This window comes from Balaenoptera physalus (genome assembly GCF_965194825.1).
Source record: "Balaenoptera physalus genome assembly, chromosome: 19".
Taxonomy (NCBI): domain Eukaryota; kingdom Metazoa; phylum Chordata; class Mammalia; order Artiodactyla; family Balaenopteridae; genus Balaenoptera; species Balaenoptera physalus.
In genome coordinates, this window is record NC_138900.1 from 8,492,165 (window position 1) to 8,511,430 (window position 19,266).

Below are 19,266 nucleotides of genomic sequence, written 5' to 3' on the forward strand. Positions count from 1 at the left end.
TCCCTTTCTCCATGCCTGTGACGTGTCCATCCTTCAGTCAGTCAGTGAGTCAGTCAACAGACATCTACAGGATTCCTACTGCACACCAGGAGCTGAGAACACGGGGCACATCATTTCCCTCCTTCCGTAGTTTATAGAATCTGGTGAGAAAGCCAGGCCTGAAGAAAAGCTCACGGGATACCTACATCCCAATGGGGCTACGAGGGGTGGAGCAGTGAAGTAGGAGAGCATCCCTAGGCCAGAGGCCGAGGCTGGGAAGGGCACCCAGGGGAGGGGCGAATGGGATGATGAGACTTCAAGAGGGGACGGGGTGGGGGGGCAGATTTCTCTCTCCCGAGAGAAAGGAGGTGAAGCCTTCCCAAGGACCCCTGCTCCGTGATAAAAAGGCTAAATCTCTAAACAGTGATGTTGAGCTGAGGTGCTCAACCCAAAGGACCACACAAGTCCGCGAGATTCAAGAAGAGGCAAGGCAGGTCCACAACAGGATAAACGAGCAGCGGGCCAGTGACTCGCTGCTCTGGGAGGGAGTGTTGACTGTTAAGGGGCACAAAGGAACTTTTTGGCTGCGATGTGAACGCTCTGGATCTCGATGGGGTGTGGACTGCACAGGCTGCTATGGTCTGGCAAGAAGCACCCTTAATCTCTGTGTATTTCACTGTATGCCAATTACACTCAGTGAGAGGATGGGGGAGAAATACATACATACATACATACACACACACACACACACACACACACACACACACACACACACAAAACTTTCTGTGAAAGGGGATGCACGTCCACAGAAGCGGGAGGGCACGGGGCACGTTCTGGGGAGAGAAGTGAGGCCACCGTGGCCAGAGCCTGCTAGGCCGAGGGGAGCCTGGCCTGAGAGGGTAAAGAGCTGAGAGCTCTTCCGGGGGCCCCCGTCACCTAGCCTGGAGGGCTTGCTGTTTGAAGATGGGTGAGGTGCCTTGAAGGTCAGGAGGGAGGTTACAGTCTAGCCAACTGTCACAAGCACCCCGGGAGCATCTGTGAGCATCGGCCTGCCCAGTACCACATAGTGGACGAGAGGCAGGGCCGCATCCATCCTCTGGAAAGGGGGCTCCAGGGACCTTCGATCTGCAGGTGTCCTGGCGGAATGGACCGCCCTTCACCTCCAAGCTGCGGAGGCCACCGGTGCTCCCTCCAGGGCCCCAGGGGTCATTAACGAGGGTCCCACAGCCATAGAGATGTTCCTCCCTCACTCCGCACCCAAGGCTGCCAGGATGGGACATAGGGGACACAGGAGGCTGGGTGGGGGAGTTACCTAGAAGTCAACAGCCCCCTCCAGCCCCTCGAAGGACAAGAAACACTTTGAAGGAAAATTATAGAGGATGGAGTGAGCAAAAGGAGGAGATTAAGGCAGCCAGGCCTGGTCAGGGGCTCCAGGGATATAACCCTTCCTCTGACCTTCCTACCCCTGGAAGGAGCGTTTGGTTACAGCCTCCACGGAAGTGATAACTAACTACAGTGACAATGGTGACTGCTACCTTCTGCAGAGCGCTTACTCTGAGCCAGGCACTTGCAAAACACTTTTCCACTCAGGACCTGATTTAATTGATGCAAAAGCTCTTGAAAGAAGCATCGATTTATTATTCCTGTACTTCTGGTTCTCTAATCTGGAATTAGAGAAAGGAAGTAACTTGCCCCCAAGTCACAAGGTTAGAAGGGGCAGAAAGAGGACTCGAACCCGGGCGGCTGACCCAGTAACCCCTCACTGCCAGGGTCTTCTGTCCATCCCCCTGCCACTGGCCCACCTTCTCTGACTGTGATTTCTGCACAGAATATCAGAACCCACATCCAGGCATAAATCCCCAAGCCCGTGTGATCAGAAACAGCCACCCACCAAGGTGCAAAGCCTGGGGTGGCCAAGACAGGATGGCAACACAGATCAAGGACAACCTGACCAAAGTTTACTGCCTGCAGCCTCGATTTCCCCAATCTATGAAATGGGCCTAATGTCTCTTCCATCACAGAACAGGATAGAACCCGGAGGTGATGAAACAGATTCTGGATACCAAAAATAATAACACCATTAGTAATGAGAATGATACAGTTGAACTGATATGATATCTGGAATTTGCTTAAATGTACTCCAGCAGAAAAGGGAAAAGAAAGTGCAGGGTGGCGCAGGGGGTTGGGGGGGGCGGGAGGAGGGATCAGCGGAAAATTGGCGAAGCTGGCGATGGGTACACAGGGGTTGATTATTTTATTCTCTCAACTCTTGGTGGGTACTTCAAAATTTCCATGATAAAAAGTTAAAATACTAACAAGCAAAGTGAATTTTCACCGCACTCCTGCAAGCCAGGGCCTGTCTTAAAAGCTTTCTACATCTTCACTCATTTAAGCTTCACAAAGACCCCATGAGTTCTGTTACAGACGAGGAAACTGAGGCCCAAAGGGTATTTGATTGCCTTGGAACCTTCCCTCTGATTAAAATGCCAACATTGACTGCCCGGGGTTTTAGGGGAAGGAGGCAAGGACGCGGGTATCTAATTCCACGGGAGATTTCTCTCCATCATCATCATCATCATCATCATCATCATCATCACCATCATCACCACCACCACCACCATCACAGCCACTGACATTTTCTGAGCACTTGTGATATGTCAGGCACTGTGTTAAGCACTGAACATCCGTGAGCACACAGGTAGGTCTCCCATCACAGCCATTCTTCCAGATGAGGAAAGCGAGACCCAGAGCAGGACAGCCCTGTCTGTCCCCAGGGCCATGCCGCCGCAGCAGCCTGCCCTGTGCCCTCCACTGCTGTGCGGTTTAGAATGCCAACAATGTTCCCTATGTGCCTTTCAGGAAGACAATGGAGAGCTTTCAGAGTGGCGAAGTCAGCGTGGGGCCCATAGGAGAACAGTAATCATAGTGAAAATAACAGCAACATCAGATGCTGCTTCCTGAACGGCTACTGCACGCCCGGCTGGGGAGGGCAGTACCTCCTTCGGCCCTCACAGCCCACCTGCCAGGGAGTCATCATGGGCCCATTTTACAGACAAGGAAATCGAGACCCAGAAAAAGATTGCTTGCCCAAGGTCACGCTGCAGGTAAGTGGAAAAGCCAACATTCCCTCCCCTGCCTGCCAGTAAGGGGGCTCACAGCCCAGAATTAAGGGGTTCCTGACCCCAGGAGACAGAACTGCCATAGAATGACAGATGACACCTCCACTGAATGACTCAGCTAGGCTACCCATGCACCTTGATGGGTATTATTTAATCCTCACAACAACCTTTCCAAAAGTAGGTACTGAGGTGAACCCATTTAACAGAGGGGGCAACTGAGGCCCAGAGCCAGCAAGCCCCCTGCCTGCATCCATTCAGCCAGCAAGCGGCAGAGACGGGATTCGAATCAACGGCGCCCACACCCTTGACCTCGACACCAAGTGGCAAGCACATGGTGCAGGCCACGGGCAGGAAGGAAGGGGCAAGGAGGTCACAAGAGGCAAAGACAATGGATGGATGGGTGGGATGACTTGAACAGGAGGGGAACCGATTTCCTTCAAGATACAGCTCCACACGTGCCTCCTAAGAGTGACCGAATGACAAATCGCAGGCTCTTGACCCAGCAATCCCGCCTCCAGGAGTTTATCCCGCTGGCATACCCACTTCCCAGTAAGACAGATGGATGCATGCCCCCTGGCTCTGCACGCTGAAACTTTAGGAAACACCTCCATATCCGTGTTGAGTCAAGGAGGATTTGCCCACACTGAGGAATACAACGCAGCTGAGAAAAAGCTGAAGAAACCTCTCCATGTACTGTGCACATCTCCCAGGGAGATGAAGTGAAAAAAGCAACGTGCAGAACGATGGGAAGAGGGTGCTACCATCTGTGCAAAATAAATATTTTTTAAGACATACACATGTATATAAATGTGTGCGCACAGAACATCAGGATTGAGGTGGTGCTCTGGGGAGGCGAGTTGGGGGACCAGGGATGCCCCGGAGGGTAAAGGGGGAGACTTACTATGTTTGGGGTTTTGAATTTGTCCCATGTGGATGTATCACTTAGAAAAAAAGAGAAAGAGAGAAAGAAGTTGCTTCCCCCTTGGAGCCTTTGCAAACCACCCAGACAGAAGGCATCAAAGTCCCCCAGCAGCCTTGAGGACAACACTTCTCTCTAGCCTCCTCCTGGATTGGGTCCCAATATCATAACTGGGCCCCAGGGCCGTGGCACACAGTAGGCCCTCAGGAAGTTTAATCGGGAACAATTAAAGACAGACAGGCCCTCTCTCCAGCTTCTCCTGCCAACAGATCCCCCGCCACCATGAATACCTGCAAACTCAGGACACAAAACTAATTGTCGCCAAACTAGAAATGTCTTAGAAAACCTTCTCTTTTCCCGTTGGGGGATCTTGCATGCCACTGAGACACAAAGGCTTTAGTCAATGGGGATAAAACTCTAATGGTGGTACCCCAGGCAGCGGAGAAGTCTAGGGAAGGAAGGAGGAGGGAATCCTTGGGGACCAGTCAACCAAACATTTCCCATGTGTCTCTAGTGTGACACATCCTACGCTGGGGAGCCAACTAAGACAGGCCCTCCGCCCTCAGAGAGCGGGGACAAACTTGGATATGACCCGGTGAAAAAGGGGGGCAAGTCATTCTGATTGGGGGGAGAGCGTTTTACATCATGGATGTAAAACAGGCAACTTGCTGTTTCCACTAAGAGTCAGGGAGCCTGGTGGGGGAAAGACCCCGGAGAGACAGAGGCAAGAGAACCATGCCCCCCACCCTTCTCCCCTGCAGGGCGGGAGAGGGAGAAAGGCAGCCCCTCACTGCTTTCCAGGCCCAGGCCGGCTAGAAAGGAATGCCATGTTTTCCTGTTTCCAATTAACTTCCCCCCACCAGCAGCCCTCTGCATTCTTGAGACCAGGAGTCAAGACAGCCACGGGGGAGAGCTGGGAGGGCGGGCGGGAACTCTGATGGTGGCTGGGCCTGGGGCTCAAAGGTGACCCCCCCCAGGACCCCGGGGTACCCACACACCCGCCAGGACCCTCCTGCCAGGCCCCCTGGGCTTGGCGCTGACCCCTGGACCCTTTCACAACCTCTCAGAGGGGAGAGGGGGAAGACCCCACATCCCCAGGGAAGGTTGGGGAAGGCCCCTGAGGCCTCTGGGAAGGAAGCAGGCAAAAAAGGGGGGCAGGGCATAGGCCTGTCACTCTTGGGCCTCACGCTTCCCCCCTTTTCCACTCCCACCCTGCCCCCCAAAAATCAGTTCCAACTTTCAGGAAGCACTCACCCTAGAGAGACCTACAGCCCCTCCCCTCCTGCCTCCGCCCCACAGGAATTATGATTACCTATGATGCCTGTCACCTCAGGAAGGTATTTGTAGGGTGTCCCTCCAAGTGTTAGCCCCTCTCCAATCACACCCCACCCCCTCCCTGAAGTCTGGGCTGGAGTCCCCTCTCAGCCATAGAACAGGTATCCGCTGGACTCAGTTTCCTCATCTGTAAAATGGCAAGATCGCCCATATTGCCCCCCTCACTGGGGAAGCTGGGCCCTCCCCAGCTCTTCCCCCTCATCTCCCCCCCCACCACCGGCCAAACGTGTATTCGACACCCGCAAGTGCTGAAGGGGTGGGGTCCCAGAGAGCTGGAGGCGGAGTGTCACCAAAGTGGAACTCCTTACAGTGGGCCCTCACCCACCACCACAGGGAATTCCTCCAGGGTAGATGCCTTTTGCCATTCACCCTAAAATACCCAGCACCCAACTTTCCTCCCCACCCCTGCAGGCCTGCCATATCCCCGTATGCTGAATGAGAAATAAAAATAACACGTTTGGATAAAACTTTCAGTCACCACAAGGTCAGTTAAGGAAGCTCTACTGATCCCCACCTGCAGATGAGGAAACTGAGGACTAGTGAGTTGAATCTAGCGCCTGAGGTTACAGGGTGGGGCAGGGAGTCTGCCGCCCAGGCCGAGGGGAGAGCGGTCAGGGGAGTTCTCTGCCAGCTACATCACGGCGCCATGGAGGGTCACGGGGCAGAGAGACGACGAAGGTCCCCGGCAGCTCAGATTCCCTCCCAGCGGGGCCAAGTCCCAGGTCAGGTGGAGCAGGATGAGGATGACAGAGGGGCCACTGACCAAGTGCCCCCCAAACCCCAGCCAGCGAGGCCTGGGGCCCCCCCTTCTCCTGACTCCACACCTCCAATCCTCAGCTCCTGCAGGCAAACGCTCTGCTCCAGCCACAGGTGAAAGCATCCTGCCCTCAGCCCAGCTTCCAGATGCTCCTTACCCCTTCCCCAAACGAGCACTGGGCGGGGGGGTTATTCAGCCGCTCCTTCCTGGTATTATCTACATTTGAGACTCAACTGAAATCAAACGGACAAATTGCCAAAGAGGGGTACAGGAGAACCTAAGAGTTTTGAGCTGAGTTGGAAAAACTTGAGACGGTTACAGATTGGGGCTGTGTGACCCCGGGCAAATCACTTAGCTTCTCTGAGCCTCCATTAGCCTGTCTGCAAAACGGGAATCACATAACTGACCCAACTTCCTCCTCGGGTGGTGGCCAGTGGGTAGCGCACCTAACAGTAGCCAATCCCTAATGCTCTCTGGGTAGGAGATGTTATTTCCGCCTTCCAAGAGTGGGGGAGCTCTGGGGAAGGGGGGTGTAGCTAAGCACACCCCTTAAGTCTCACTGGACGCTGGCACATGGGAAGGGGGTGGTTCCTGAGCTCCCCTGTTCTCCCACCACCCTAGCAGATCGGCGTTGACTGAGGCCCCCATCCCCACCCCAGGTGAGAGGAGAGGTTGAAAGCACAGAGCACTTCTCAGAAATCTCAGGCCTTGAAGTCTGGGGGTGTTTCTAAAAACTGTTTCCCTGACAAGAGCCCTGGGAAAGGAGGTGTAAGGGAAAAGCAAACCCTCAATACATCCCCAGATCTATACTATCGGAGAGCTATGTAACAAAAGGGGCTGCCTGTCCGGACAGAAGGCCGAGCACGGGCAGGAGCCCCCGGTCCGGGTACACCAGAGGGCTGGGACCTGTCACCCCGGCCTCCGGGGAGAGCTGACACAGCGGCCTCTGACCCCACCTCCCGGGAAGTTCAGCTGCTCAGAACCACAAAGCAAAACAAAGGGGTGCGGAGAGGAAGGAGCCGCCGTGCCTTCCAATCACCGCTGCCTCCCGAGCCCGCCCGCGGCTGCTCGCCCCGCTCGCCGCTGGCCGCGGACCAAGGCCTGGGCAGCCCGCGGTCCCTGGTCTCCCCGCGGCCGCCCGTGACAGGAGCCGGAGAAGCAGCCGAGGGGCAGCGAGGGATGGGAAAACCAGATGGCTCCATCCCTCCTCCCTCCTCCTCCATCCCTCCCTCCGGGTGCCCGCGGCCCGGCCGCCCTCCGCAGGGGCCCGGGGAGGCCTCGGGCCCGGCTCGTCCGGGCTCACCACAGGGAAAGGGCTGCCTTTGTCTAAAGGTCACCACCCGAGCGCGGTGCCCGGGCTGGGCCTGGTGCCTCCCATTGCTAGGCCGAGGGGGTGGAGATGGGGGGCCGCCCCAAATCTCGGAGGTGACAGGGGTAAGGCTCACCTCCCTCCTCCCCACCCCCCGTAACGGCCCCCTCCGGGAACAACCAGCTAGCGGGGGCGGGGGTCAACTCCTTTCATTGCTGGGGGGTGGGGGACCAAGTCAACTCCTTTCATTGTTTCGGGGCGGTGGGGAGGAGAAGACCCAGTGGCTTCCTTCCGCATCCATCCCTCCCCAGCATGCCGGAGGCCCCGTTTCTCCCCGGCACCCCCGGAGGGATCTGAGGAGGGAGCGCAGGGGACGGGCGAAAGGGGGAGATGAAGGCTCGCCAGCTCCGGCCGGGAAACCACCATCCGCTGCCCCATTGCCCTCTTCTTCCCCAAAAGGCAGGGAGCAGGGCGAGGGGAGGGGGGCCCCCCGGGCCCGGGGGAGGGGGTCTCCCCACCCCTCCCCCCGTGGAACGTTAGGTCTCGTTTTTCCGCCGCTCCATTGTATCCCCGGCAGCCGGCGGGAGGGCCGGGGAGGCACCGGGCGCCGGGTTTGGGCAGGGGAGCCCGGGGTGGGTGGGGGGGGTCCCCGCAGGATCGGGGCGGCGGTGATGGAGAGACGCGGGGGGTGAGGGGGGGCTGCCGGGGGTGGTGGGCGCCGAACAGAAAAAGAGGCAGCGGGCGATGCGCCCCGGTTGGGGGGCTAAGTGTGTGAGTGTCGGGGGGGTGGGTTCGGCCCCGGCTTCGGCTCCCCCCACACACACCCTCGCCGCCAACCCCCACTCCCCCCTCGCTTTTGCGCCCTGTCACAGCCCCGACTCGCAGGTAGAGAGAGTTAAGAGATTTAAAGAGAAATTGCTACATTGTGAGAAACTCACCCTGATGTTTGAGCAGCCGTCGGCGCGGGGTCTCCGAGACGGCCCCGCACGGGCTGCAAAGGGAGGACCCAGAAGGGGCCGACCGGCCGGGCCGGTCAGCGCACTGCCTGATCGCATGGCGGCCGCCCGGCAGCCTCCGCCAGGCCCCTGCCGCCGCCCCGCGCCGCGGCCCGGGCGCCCCGGACCCGCGCCCGCTCCGGGCGGGACCCCTCGGGTTTGCAAAAAAAAAAAAAAAAAAAAAAAAATTTATTTTTTAATTACATGCAAAAGAAAAAAAAAAAAACCTTGCAGGTTTTGTGTTCCACCCCCCCTTTCCTCCTCCTCCTCCTCCTCCCTCCGCCCTCGCTGAGGGACGGGCTTGGAGGAGGCCCCGCCCCGCGACTCCGCAAACCAGCTTCGGCTCTGGGCGCCGAGCTGCGGGCCCGCGAACGAATGGGAGGCTGCGAACGCCCCGGGAGGGTGACCTCCGCACCGGCGCCGCCCCCTCCCCAGCCCTAGTCCCGGGGGTTCAGGGGCGCGCCTTCCCAGGCTACGGTGGAGTCTGCCGACTGCATCGAGCGATGCTCCGGATTAGGGGGAAAGGCTAAAGGGATTCGCCCTCCCGTATCCCGGGCGCCCAGCCCGGCTGGGGAGCGGGCGCGGTGCGCCCTGGGCGCGCCCCGACGCGGGGGATGGTCGCCGGGCGGGAGGACGCGACCAGGGGGAGCGCCGAAGGTTCGAAAAGGTAGCGGGAGTCGCGGCTGGAGGAGAGGGGAGGCCCCGCAGGTGGAATCGCGAAGGAGCCGGGAGTCGGAGCCAAAAGGGTGGAAGGCGCGGGGGCGGGCGGTGCTTTGGGGCTACTGGCCGGGACCCCGAACGCGGCTCGCTCACTCACCTCAATCGGTCTTTTAAGCTGCTACGCCCCGGGGAGGGCGCCGGGGACGTGGGTCCGACCTGTCTTAGAGCCTCCTCGAGGCCTCTCGGGCCGCGCAGATGGGATTCCCAGAAGCCCCGGGACGCCTCGGTGGTGTTGGGTCTGTTTCCGCCCCGCGGGGCCGTGTACGCCTTGCGGGCGTGACACTTCGATTCGCGCGTTCGTTCAGGGAACGCTTGCTGAGCGCCTGCTGTGTGCCCTGCGCGTTGCTCGGGGCCCATCGAGCACCTAGACAGCTCGGAGCTACCCTGCCGGGGCGCACAAGCCAAGGGAACTTATATTCTGGTTTCTTCTTACCTTCTATTTCCCCGGTGCCCTGGAAAAGCCATGTGTATACCGAAGCAGCTCAATAAATGCGTGTTGAATAAATGAGTGATTGAGACCTATGTGTTTTAAGCTTTAGAATTGATCCTGGCATCTTGGTGGCACTACGCATATTATTTAAGAGACCACGGAGGTTAAGCGCCCTGACTCAAACCAGTGAGCCCGTGCTTCACATCCTGCCACTTCCTTTGCTGTGTGACCTTGGACAAATTACTTCACCTCTCCGTCCATTTCCAAGAGGAAATAATTAATAGGCCTCATTTCATAAGGTCATTAGGAGAAAATGTTCTCATGGAGAGCAGCATCTGACAGGAAGTGCCAGATAAGTGCTGTTATTATTGACTATTATAGAAAAAGGAAACCTTATCAATTCCAGAAGTGAACACGTGTTGCCCCAAACATAAGACAGTGGTCAATCTATAACTCATATAGTAGTCATCCATGGCCCACTGAGGTATGTGATCCTTCCAGGAACAGCAACATACAAGGACATTATTTTTGTGCAGCTTGCCCTTCTATTTGCTAAGATTGAGCCACTGGGCTACACCTTGGGTGTTCATTTATCTGGGTGCCATTTTTCCAGTCTTCACCAAGAAGAGACCTCCAGGAACTCCCCCCTAGAGACCTTTAGTTATTCCCACCTTGAAGTGTAGAAAACTAAATTGGCTCAGAGAGGGGAAGCGTTTTGCCCAAGGTCACACAACCAGGTAGTGGGACTTGATCTGAGCTGGGTGGCACTGGTGTCTCTTGTCATAGCTGCCAACACTGGGGGACTCGGAACTAGGGAACTGACTGGGGTTCAAAGGTAGCAGACCTGAGGCATTGCGAGGGGTGACTGTCCAAGTTTATTCATTCATACAGGAAGTATTGTTTATGGGTATCTAGTGTGTGCCAGGAATATAGCAGTGACCAAGAACACCCTGGTTCCTGCCCCATCGCTACCTCCCACCCCCATTCCGCAGCTCACAGTCTATTAGGGACCACAGACAATGAGCAAGTAAGCAAATAAGTCACTTAGCCTCAGTTTCCCCTGCCCTCTGTAGCAGGTTCCAGGCTTCTTAGGTGCATTATGGTATCTACCCCCCCACCCCCCCAACACACACCCCAGAACAGTGCCTGGCACTTAATAAGTGCTCAAGAAAGATCTGCTGAACAATGAGATAATACCCACCCTTCCACAGGCATACCTGACCTCTTAGGAAGGTCGTCTTGAGGCCAGGCGGGCTGGAATGGGCATGGGTGTGAAAGAAGCCCCCAATCTAGCCATGGCTGGCAAAGCCCTGGGAGGTCAAATGTCCAAGGCCAGAGGAGGGGTCTATATGGGCCCAAATAGGAAGAGACCTGCTATTCTTTAGGGGGCGACACACCCCTTCCCTTTGAAAATCAGATGCAAGTTGTCAGTTCCAGGTTCAGAATCGGGTTGGCAGTGAGACCCAGATAGGTTCAGCAACTTGCCCCAGGGATACCCAGCCAGGGGAGGAACTAATCCCAGATGTTCTGTTACCGAGTCACCTGATGAACCTGGGGCAAGTCACTTCTCCAGCTCCTCCGTTTTCTCATCTGTAAAATGGGACCGTATAGTCAGACACCAAAATCCATCGCCCCCCCCCAACATTTTATTCTGAACATTTTCAAATATGGAAAGGTGGAAGAAATAGGATAAATACCCACCACCTAGATTCAACCATCAGCATCCTACTCTACTAGCTTAATCACACATCTGTGCATCTATCCATCCATCATATCCATCTCAGTTTTTGATGCATTGCAGACATCTGTTTATCTCCCCTGAACACATCATTAAGCTGGTAATCCTAACTAACTCCTCGCTTTGATAAACACTCTGACAACTGTTAATACCAACCCCCTGGGCCAGGTGCTGACTCTCATTTAAACCTCAATTTTAACATTTTTGTGTGGAGAGGGTAAGAAACCGGATCAATCTCACACAGCCGGGGAGTCAAACCCAGCTCTGTTTGTCCCCAGAGTCCAGACGTTATGAAGGCTATGGAAAGGATGAAATGGGACGAGGCACATAGAAGCTCTTATGGGACAGGGACAGAGCAGCATCCAGATGTGAGAAATTAGGACGGGAGAAGATGCACCCACCTTTTCTCATCTACCAAATACGCTACACCCCTGTGCTCAGCTGGGCTCTGGACACAGGGTCCTTGCCTGCCAATATGGAACTTAATCCCATATAGGTCACGATACTTCCTCTCTCCTAACATAGGTCTGGGCAGAAGACAGACACCTCACAAATATTTGCTGAATGAGCTTGGATTTCTGGGCCCCTCATCTCAACGTTTAATGGACTGTTTTAATTATAACCGTGCAGCTGAAAAGGAACAGCATGAAACCCATTTGCTGTGGAAAGTCCAGGACACTGGAGAATTAACCTGCCCTCTCCCAGGGGCTGTGATGCCTTGTTCCACTTTTAGCCCACGGGCTCCAAGTCCCCCTGGTCTTCCCAACCCTCCAGCCCAGAAACCTCCCCTCCCCCACCCCCAGTACAAGCGCATTTTCTATCCCCTCAAATTTCTAGTCCCCTCAAATTTCTAGTCCTTCCCCACCCCACCCTCGGCTCTCCCAACCAGATCCTAATACCCTTTATCTCTGAGTCCTACACCTCCTACCCGTCCAACAGCCCAGCTCCTACCCTGAGGGAGCCTGACCAGAGCCTGGCCTGATTCCCGTTTCTGTACAGAGGCGTGGTTTTCCTTTTTCTTTCTTTTTTTTTTTTTTAACAAGTTGTTTGTGCCTCTGAAAGTCAAAACAACGGCCATCGCGGCTCCTCCCTCGCACCCGCAAGTGCAAAGTCTAAAACTTGGCCAACCCAAGTTCTGTTTCTTTATCTGGCAAGATGTTTCCACGGGTGTTTTTCGTTTTCAGTTGAGCAGCACGCTTAGGATCCGTGCACTTTTCTGGAGGCATGTAACACTTCAATAACAAAAAGGAACAAAGCAAGAAAAAACCTTGCCCAAAACACCCCTGCGGTCCCTCCACTTCTCGTTCAATCCGACTTCAGGGGCAAGTTTTCATCAAAGACCTCTCCAGGATCCGAATTCTAGCCGCCAGGAGGGGAAAAATAGGAGGACTAGGAGGGCACTGACTCCGGAGCGACCGGCGCTCTCTGACCGCGCCCTTTAAATATGGCTAGTACAGCGGGACAGTGCTACCCCAGCACGCAGCTACGCTGGCTCGCCTGGAGCGCCAAGACAGCGAGCGGCGGCAAATCAGGCAGCTACAAGCCCACCCCGACCTTGGGTCCTCAGAGCGGCAAGTGCGGGGGGCGGGGTCTAGTCGCCCATTGGCCCATGCTGGGGGCGGGGCAACATCTCCGTCCCGCCCCCTTCCCCCGCCTAGTTAAATAGGCTTCGCGCCGGCCCGGAGAATTATTCATCGTGGGGCGGGGCCTGGGTTTGTTTACACGCTGCCATTGGCTGGATTTGAATCGGCCCGACTGCGGGCCGGCCGCGGGGCGGGGCGCCAGAGGGTCCCGGCCTGCGCCTGACAGCTTCAGCCAGGCAACCTACATAAGACGCGCCGCCAAAGCACTGGAACCCTGGAGATGGGGATACTCTAAGTGGAGGCTGGCAGCGGGGGCGGGCAGGTTGAGGCTTCCGCAGGTTTCTTGATAAATGCTAACCAAGGGGGTAGGGAATATTGTTTTTGTTTTCATAAAAAGTAGTAAGGATAAGCAAACCCGAAAACAACCTAGCTGTCCATGGATAGGGGACTCATTAAATAAGCTGTGGTCCGGCCCACAGGGGGACATGAAATAACCGTAAAATGAGGAAGTAATACATGAACCGACGCGGAATAAGCTATGAATTCAGTTAAGGGGAAAAGGCAATGAAGGAGGAAGAGTGTATAATAATTTAAGGGGGAGGTGAGAAAATATAATAAGCTTCTAATTGTTAAATGCACAGAATATCTTCGAAAGCAGAAACAAACTGGTAATTGCAGCGTCTGTGGGGAGGGAGACCGGGGTGCGTGGAGGGTAGATCTGTTTGGACCTTTGTAAAGTTAGAAACTTGTAAACAAAAATATTAAGTTCTGAGAACTCTCCCTTTTCATCCACGTACCTCGAAGCAACGGCCCCTAGGAAGACTCTTGACTTGGCTATAGAGGCCATGGACCCCCGACCTGCGCCCCCTACAACCCACAATGGTGTTTGGGGAATTGAGCTCCTTCACGTACTCAGGACCAACAGAAATCCAGATTCAATGAAGAGTGGCTTTATTTATTAGTAATCACTGCAGGATTTAACATCCCAACGGAGAGGGAGAGCCCACTTCCTGAGAGATGCTAAGTGGGGGATAAGGAGGAGAAACCAGCCAGGCCCTCTTAGGAGAGAGAAGAGAAAGTCAAAACTAGGAGAGGCCCCTTTAAGAAGGGAAGCCTGCCTCCTCCGGAAAACGACGCTGGCGGAATTGACCTGCAGAAGGGAGAGTTGTCCGGGTTTTGACTTTTATTATTACTCTCTGTTCCGGGAGATCTGGAGCAGAGAATGAGAACGACTTCCTGCAGCTGAGTTTTGACCTGTTACGGATCTTGCTTGTCAAGACTTCCTCTGTATAAGTTCGCTACAGGGTTTGTGAAACATTGTTTAGATGGCTGGGAAAGTGACCCAGGCCTGGAGTGAAAACTTGACCGGCTACGAGATGATGTAGTTCTAAGTTAACGCCTACCAGAGCTGGCGCTGCCGGCCCAGGTACATAGATAAACTCGGTGAATGTCCCTAAAGATCCTAGCAGGTTCTAACAGCATCCCGTTTTACGCATGTGGAAACTGAGTCACAGAGAGGTTATAGAATTGCCCACATCAGGCGTCACAGGGATTCGGACCCAGGCAGCCCTTCTCCAAAGTTCATACTTTTAACCACCGTATTACACTTGCCCCTAAAAACTTTTTTGTCTTTTGATGCATTGTTTTAAAAGCTATAAGAAGCTTAATGCAGATTATTTTTTTTAATCTTTGAATTTTATTTATTTTTTTATACAGCAGGTTCTTATTAGTTATCTATTTTATACATATTAGTGTATATATGTCAATCCCAATCCCCCAATTCATCACCGCCCCCGCCCCGCACCTCTTTCCCCCATTGGTGTCCATACGTTTGTTCTCTACATCTGTGTCTCTATTTCTTAATGCAGATTCTTAATGAAGGTGAACTATTTTGTATGCTTTCTGTCGTAGAGGAGTTTTGTGGGTTTTTTTTTTTTTTACTTTTTTAAATTGAAGTATAGTTGATATGCAATGTCATGTTAGTTTCAGGTGTACAGCAAAGTGATTCAGTCCATATATATATATAATATATATGTATTCTTTTTCAGATTCTTTTCCCTTGTAGGTTATTACAAAATATTGAGTATAGTTCCCTGTGCTATACAGTAGGTCCTTGTTGGTTATCTATTTTATATATAGTAGTGTGTATATGTTAATCCCAGACTCCTAATTTATCCCTACCCCCCTCCCCTTTCCCCTTTGGTAACCATAAGTGTGTTTTCTATGTCCGTGAATCTCTTTCTGTTTTGTAAATAAGTTCATTTGTATTTCTTTTTTTCTTTTTAGATTCCACATATAAGCGATATCATATGATATTTGTCTTTGTCTGACTTACTTCACTTAGTATGATAATCTCCAGGTCCATCCATGTTGCTGCAAATGGCATTATTTCATTCTTTTTTATGGCTGAGTAATATTCTTGTGGGTTTTTTTTTTTTAATAAAAGAATTTCTGATGGTTTTTCCTAAAATTCTGTATCAGAGCAAGCTTTTAAATTTTATTTTATTTTTTCACCCTCCAGCTTTTTAATTTTTTTAAGTACCTTTCATGAGGAAATGTTCTGCCCTCAGCCCTCCTACTCCTCTCACCATTAAATACTTCCCTGATCATTACTGTGTAATGATCAGGCACACTTCTAAGCTCATTGAATTGTTACAACAACTAAGAAGTCGAAATAGCGGTCTCATTTCACAGATGAAAAAACCGAGGCACAGAGAAGTTAAATAACTGGCCCAAGGTCCCACATCTCTCTCCAGAAAAAGAAGAGGAAGACCAAGAATGGGTAGGTCATGGTGGGAGAGAGAGGAAGGCAACCAGAGTTGCTGAGAGACAGGAAAAAATGGGAATTAAGATAAGCCAGTGGATAAACAACAAGGTCCTACTGTATAGCCGAAAGAACTATATTCAATATTCTGTAATAAACCATAATGGAAACAAATATGAAAAAGAGTATATATATATATATATATATATATATATATATATATATATAACTGAATCACTTTGCTGTAAGCAGAAATTAATACAACATTGTAAATCAACTATTCTTCAATAAAATAAATTTTAAAAAAAATTTTTTAAAAAGGGAAACCAGTGGATTGGTGAATATGGGGAAAATGGCTTTAGCAAGGTGGTAGGAGCTGAGGTCAGTTTGCAAAAGATAGTGAGAAAATGACCAAGAAGCACATAAAAAGATGCTCAAGGTTATTAGTCATTAGGGAAATGCAAGTCAAAACCATGAGAGGCCACTTCGCCCTCACTAGAATGGCCATAATCCAAAAAAGGGACAATACCAAGTGTTAGAAAGGATGTGGGGAAATCAGAATCCTCACACACTGCTGGTGGGTGAAGGGGCCACCAATATGGACAACAGTTTGCTGTTTCCTCCATAAGTTGCACCTGGAATTACTACATGGCCACACCCTGTGTATACCCAGAAGAGTTGAAAACAGGTGTTCAAACAATAACTTGTACATGAATGTTCCCAGCAGCATTATTCACAATAGCCAGAAGGTGGAAACAACCCAAATGTCCACCAGCAGATGAATGAATCAACAAAATGTGGTCTATCCACACAATGGAATATTATTCAGCCACAAAAAGGAACGGATCCATGCTACGACATGGAACCTTGAAAACAGGATGCTAAGTGTAAGAAGCTAGATCCAAAAGGCCACATATTGCGTGAGTCCATTATATGAACTGTCCAGAAGAGGCAAATCCATAGAGACAGAAAGCAGAGGTGGCCAGGGCCTGGGGGGAGGGGGGAGTGACGAGTGACTGCTACATGGGCACAGGGTTTCCTTTTGGGGTGATGGGAAATTTCGAGAATTAGATAGTGGTGATGGTGGTACAACACTGTGCTTAATGCCACTGAATTGTACATTTTAAATGGTGACAATAGTCAACTTCATGATACAAAATTTTTTTTAAATTTTAAATGGTGAGAAAGCAGTGGTGTTAAGCACACGATTTAAAAAATAATACACATGGCAGTGTATACGAGGAGAGGATCCAAAAACAGCTAGGGAGGGGCTGGTGGAGGGAAAGAATGGAGGGAGATCTGGGGAAATGGCAGTGGAGAGAGGTCCAGTCAACGCACCTGCTCTGGAGTGGTTCCTGAGAGCCCAGGGCAGAACTTGTGGAGATCTCACAAGTCTCTGGAGGATACAGACCCACCCCCAAGGTAGACAGGGCTGGGATGGGGGAAGGTGGTGGGTTGTGGAAGCCCAGAGCAGGCACCTGACCCAGCCTGCAGTTCAGGAAGGCTTCCTGGAGGAGGAGAAGGGTAAAGAGGAGTCTGATAGGAAAGGTCAGATGGGGAGGAATGTGGATTTTCCGGGTCCAAAGTAGAAAGGGAGCCTGGAATTTCTAAAGCACTGATCAACCTTGACACTCCCCTGATTGAAACCCTCCTAAGGCTCCCTAGTGCCCTTGGGGGTAGTCCACACTCCGGAACAGCTTGGCCTCAGTTTATTCAGCACACCCTCTCTGAGCACCTGCTCCGTGCCCCGCCCTGCGCGGGCAGTGCTGGGGACACAGCGGGGAAGAGCCAGGCCCAGCCCTGCCTTCATGGGACTCACACCCCAGTGCGGGAGACAGACATAAAACAAATCATTTCGCACTGTGACAGATATTAGCCTGACGGCTGCTATGGGAGGTCAGGTGGAGTTAACTCAGCCCCCCGGGGTTTCCCCACTTCTGTTCTTCCTAAAGGTCTATTTCACAACTTTTGCCGAGTACTGCCTCTATTGTCTGTACCTTAAAGATGTGTTCTCTCATAAACAACAAAGTCCCCCTGTATAACACTGGGAACTATATTCAGTATCCTGTGATAAACCATAATGGAAAAGAATATGAAAAAATATATATGTATCACCAAATCACTTTGCTGTACAGTAGAAATTAACACAACATTGTAAATCAACTATACTTCAATAAAATAAAATAAAATTTGTTCTTTCAACCAACTTTTTTCTTCCTTTGATGGGTTCCCCTGGGGCTACCTTAGGCTCATCCCAAGGAACAAAAGTCATGAAGTCACAGGTGTGAAGGGCCAGTTCCTTTTTTCCCCAACGTGCTTTAAAATAAATGCATAACAATTAAAATGTCACCTGGAACTCATCCCAAATGCTACTTTGGGAACCCGGTGACTTAGACTCTGGGGATTAAGGGAGACCTTCCTGAAGGAAGTCAATTGTAAGCTAAGACTTGCAAGATAAATAGAGTTAGTCAGACAAGGGTGGAGGGGAAGGGCAGGTGCAAAGCCCCAGAGGTGGCAGCGGCAGGGAAAGAAGGCAGGTTGGGCTGCTGGAGTCTTGAGAGCTTGGCTGAGAGAGGCTTAGGGACTGAGTGACCTTACACCAGGGATTTGGGGTTTGATCCCAAAGGCCATACACCGTCATTGAAGGTTTTCTTGTCACTGTCGTTATTACTTTTAATTGCTATGCAATCTACATACCATAAAACTTATTCATGTACAGTGGACCATTCCATGGTTTATTGTATATTCACAAGGCTGTGCAACCATCACCACTATCTAGTTCCAGTACATTTTCATCACCCCAACAAGAAACCCTGTACCATTAGCTGTCCTTCCTATTTCCCCCCTACCCACCAACCCTAGGCAACCACGAATCTGCTATCTCTATGGATTTGTCTATTCTGGACGTTTCATATAAATGGAATCCTACAATATATGGCCTCTGTGTCTGGCTTCTTTCACTTAGCATGATGTTTTCTTTTTTTCTTTTTGGCCACCCCTCATGGCTTGTGGGATCTTAGTTCCCCAACCAGGGATTGATCCCAGGCCCTTGGCAGTGAGAGCGCAGAGTCCTAACCATTGGACTGCCAGGGAATTCCCAGCATAATGTTTTCAAAGTTCACCCATGCTGTAGCATGAATCAGAACTTCATTCCTTTTTATGGCTGAATAATATTCCACTGTTGGGTCTCCCAAGGCAATAGAAATAAAAACAAAACTAAACAAATGGAACCTAATCAAACTTATGAGCTTTTGCACAGCAAAGGAAACCATAAACAAAACAAAAAGACAACCTATGGATTGGGAGAAAATATTTGTAAATGATGCAACTGACAAGGGCTTAATTTCCAAAATATACAAATAGCTCATACAACTTGATAACAGAAAAAACAAACAACCCAATCAAAAAATGGACAGAAGACCTAAATAGACATTTCTCCAAAGAAGACATACGACATACATATGGCCAATAGGCACATGAAATAATGCTCAACATTGCTCATTATTAGTGAAATACAAATCAAAACTACAATGAGGTAGGGGACTTTCCTGGCAGTCCAGTGGTTAAGACTCCACACTTCCAATGCAGGGGGCATAGGTTCGATCCCTGGTTGGGGAA

At 51.7% G+C, this 19,266-nt stretch overlaps 1 protein-coding gene and 1 long non-coding RNA gene across 10 annotated transcripts in view; one reads left to right on the forward strand and one right to left on the reverse strand.

Moving 5' to 3' along the window:
* The window catches only part of BICRA (BRD4 interacting chromatin remodeling complex associated protein), a 78,832-nt gene extending 66,494 nt beyond the window's left edge, over positions 1-12,338 (reverse strand). For 2 of the 9 annotated variants that reach the window (XM_082438375.1, XM_082438367.1), the window contains exon 1: positions 8,357-8,590. The gene's annotated coding sequence lies outside the window, so the exon portion shown is untranslated. Of the gene's footprint in view, positions 1-8,356; positions 8,593-9,230; positions 10,661-11,097; positions 11,154-12,252 lie in introns of those variants that run through there. The other 7 variants (XM_082438368.1, XM_082438374.1, XM_082438370.1 and 4 more) reach the window with 6 other exon arrangements.
* On the forward strand, positions 8,977-19,044 carry LOC309649006. Its single transcript, XR_014256902.1, has 2 exons — positions 8,977-9,080; positions 11,827-19,044. It is a non-coding gene; the product is annotated as an uncharacterized lncRNA (long non-coding RNA).
* The last annotated feature ends 222 nt before the right edge of the window (positions 19,045-19,266 follow it).